The sequence below is a fragment of the Telmatherina bonti genome (assembly GCF_933228915.1).
Source record: "Telmatherina bonti genome assembly, chromosome: 22".
NCBI classification, from domain to species: Eukaryota; Metazoa; Chordata; class Actinopteri; order Atheriniformes; family Telmatherinidae; genus Telmatherina; species Telmatherina bonti.
Window position 1 is genome coordinate 24923982 of NC_136631.1, and position 4108 is coordinate 24928089.

Sequence of the window (4108 nt, forward strand, 5' to 3'; positions counted from 1 at the left end):
ACAAACGCCCAATATGTTTCAGATTCTGCTAAACGTTGATATTGACAGTGAATTGGCTGTATGTGCTCATATATCTATATATATATATATATATATATATATGTACATATATATATATATATATATATATATATATATATATATATATATATATATATATATATATATATATATATATATATATATATATATATATATATATATATATATATGTATATATATATATATATAAGGACAATGCATCCTGTGTTCCAGCAAATAGGTTTTTCACTCAATAACTTAACAGCTTTTACAGGATAAGGGTGAAAAACAAGGTGCCACGTTGTAATATTCCTTAATAAGTTGTATGCTGTAGCAAAGGAATTTCTCTCATACAAACATACTGTATATTTCTAACATAAGGTTTAAAAATAGAGTAGACTTTGTTCCTATGAGACAAATAACTAAGACTGTCTATGGAGAAATGTACATTATGATTAATGTTATATATTAATATATAAGCTTAACTGATGAACATAGGGGAGGTAACAATCAGTTCATTGATTTTTAACAAAGAAAACTTAATGGTGAGTATATGGAATATATATCAATGGAATGCAAAGCAATCACTTTGAAAATATCTTATCTGTTGTGTTTTTGTTCCTCTTTCTGTGTTGGTATTACATCAGAAGCAAAGATCTGAAATAACGGGTGGATTTTGAGGGTAATTTTTGACCAAGTAACAAAATGAAGTGGTAACTTGACATATGTAAGTTGGTAAAGACATTACAGCCAGGCTAGCATCGGCTACATTAGCTTAGCATGAGGAAGCGTGTCACACAAGAAACACGTGGTAGTGCCATGATGCCACAAACAGCCTGGTGGAAATTCACTGGCCAAAATAAACTGATTAAAAACAATGGACCTCATTCACCAATATCTTCATTCAAATATTCCATTATTTCTTTTAGAGGTGTCAAGATGTTTTTCAGGAAAGCTGTCTGACTCAAAAATATGTTTTTCAAGTCAAAAAGTTGAAAGAAAGGTTGCCAGTGATATAAGTAGGCCCATTAAACGGACTGAAAATGAAAAATACAATTTGATCAATTATTAACGTATATAAATAAAATAAATAATAACAAAAAGATGATCACTGAAACCTTTTTTTTTTCCCACATTTTAAAGTAACACACCTGATTTTAAACAAGTGCAATCATGTAAATAATGATAAAGCAGCTTTATTTACAAATGAATAACTTGGACAGCAGCCTGTTGTCTGGTACCATTAGCGTGTCAGGACACATGTCCTCATGGTGGAGTACCTAAAGAGGAATGTGGAACTTTGTCAAATACATTTTAATCTCAGCACATAACTTCCATTTTCTAATAAAATAATAATAATAAAATGTCATTGTTATAGGAAATGTTCATCGTGATCCAGAGAAGGTATTTTACTGTGCACATTTATGCGGTTTAATGCACCAATGGTTTTATGAAGAATAACAATAGAATTAAATCCCCTCCTGACAGATTTCTTCTTGAATGAACAAAGGGAATGAAAAAGGATTTAATTTTCCCATGAGTGAAATTTTAAGACACAGTCTGCAATATCTTGCAGTTTATTACAGCACGCTCCATGATACTTGAAATTGTTTTTCAATGCGCTGACAAAAAATGATATGGTAATTTATGCTTATAGTTTAAATTAACAAAATGCTAATTTTGTTCAAACATGTCAAGATACGAAAATATCAGTGAATTCCACAATTACACACAATCTACATAAAGCATTTATTTGTGGGACTCTAGCACACATTTGCTTATAATAAGAATAAAGAAATGAAATAATAAGGCCATTAATTTTCCCCTCAAGTCATTAACTTGATTCCCTTTCTGTCATCAGTGTGTTTGTGGTCTTTTTTTTTGGAAAGAATTCCATAAAAAGTCATAATTTTGTCCCATTTGGATCATTCCAGGGTTTTTCACATTCAGTCATTGGGTGTCACTGGCCTGCAGGTTCACGCTGTTTCCCTGCTCATCTGTTCCAAATCAACGTTTCTGGAACACACTTGTTCAGAACCAGAGAACAAGGTGTTGAGGAGATCTTCCTCACTTGAGCAGGAGTTTTGAAGTTAAAGCCAATGAGAGTTGAATAACTCTGGTTTCTGTTACAACAATTAAGTTTCACTTTCTTTTCCAAATATGGTCATGAAAGGCTCCAGAAAACACCAAGGTGGTGATGGTTGAATTCTGATCTTGATGCTTTAATATGGCAGTTTACAAACAGGTGACATAATAACTTGATCCATTTAATATCGTCAATTAACACCAGCGGAGGCAGAGAGTCTGACTCCGCGGGTTTGGGAGTACAAAAACCAGATGTAAATCTATAAAGGAGAGTTGTTGTTGCTTTGTTTTTGTCATTGTTTGTTTTGTTGTGTTGTGATTTGTTTTGTTGTTGTTTTGCTTTGCCACAAACCCCTGCCCCATGTAGAACCAAATATAACCATATTTATAATTCATCATCTGCATTTTAAAATATTTGTTGAACTTTTATCAATGCATTAAAAAAAAAACAAAAAAAAACAACAGAAATCTTTCATTTGGAAATAATCCATATATTGAAATATTTCTTTAAATTGAATTATTTATTCAGTTTATATTCTTTGTTATGAATAAGAATAATGTAAGCCAATTGATTACATTATTTATATTCATAAGCAAAAACATTTCCATAAAATAATCTGATCCAGTTGTGAGACAACACAAACTGTAAGCTTATTTATTTATTTATTTATTTTCTTACATATTTATATACTTACTTACTTACTCACCAATACGATCATGACCAGACTGGTTGTTTGTGTTCTTTAATGCTAAGCTAAGCGATGCTAAGCCTGCTTGTACCTTCAGTTTAATGAGAGAAGTGGGTTTTATCATTTCAGTTTCTTCTGAAACATGAAACTATTCCTTTTAATCAGCAAGGCTATTTAAAAATATAATAAAATGCTGAAATGGTTGATTTTTAAAAGAAACCAGAAAGTATTATCTGTGAATTTTGGATTGATACAGTACAGTCTGTGTCATGAATGTAACAAAGAACGAGTTCAAGTGCCACATTTTCATTCAGATTTTCTTATGTCCATTTATCTTATTTCTATGGTTCTCGAAATGCAAGTTAAACTAGCTTAAATTTGTAACTTTTATAATTAGACATACTATTTCATAACTGTAGAGATAATTATATGTATTTATGTTCTGTGAATGTATGACCTGTGTACCATATTTTGGTAATGAGATTATATCTATACTTTACAGTTGTAGAAAAAAGACTTCAGCTGTTTATGCTATAATGTGGTTGACTGTGTACATCAATCAGTTTCCTAAATGTTAAGACTTTAACAGCCTAACTAATATATAATCAAGTGTTTCTGCTACCATTAGTAATTAAACTATTTGCAGCTTGTGCAGTAATGATTAAGTCTGCAATTTTAAACATTTGCTGTAGACAAGAATACTGACACTTGTTTAATTGGACTAAATTAAATATTTTTTATGCTTTTGTCTCCTGTTTTTATTATAAAACATTCACAAAATGTGATCTTTTCCATCCTCCTCTTATGTTTTAAACAAAACTACATATTTGAGTTTGTGTGAAAAGACTATTTCTAAAAGCTACATGTGGTTTTGACTCTTTATGCCTGGCAGCTCGCAGACTGCAGCTTTGAAAGAAGCATTGTGATAATATCATTATGAGCACAGAAATCTTTTCAGATTTAGTAATGAGAAAAGCCGTTTTTTGGAAAAGCAGCCAACCGTTCCCTTTATTAAACGCTGCAGACATTTAGAAAGATTCTGCTGGAGTCAGACTGTAAGAAAAGCAGCTGAATGAGATGCCAGGACAGTTGTAAGTGCTCATCACTGGGATATTGCATTTGAGTGTTACATTATTCAGGCAGGCAGTGTTTTAAAACAAAAACAAAAAGAATGAAAAATTTCTGTGAAAACTGTGAATAAAATCCACAATGACAACAAAACAAGCTCAAACAAAATATGGATATGTGTCAAGATTACCCAATAGGCTTTATTGAAAAAAAAAAAAAAAAAAAAAGCTTTCCAAAAAAGCTTT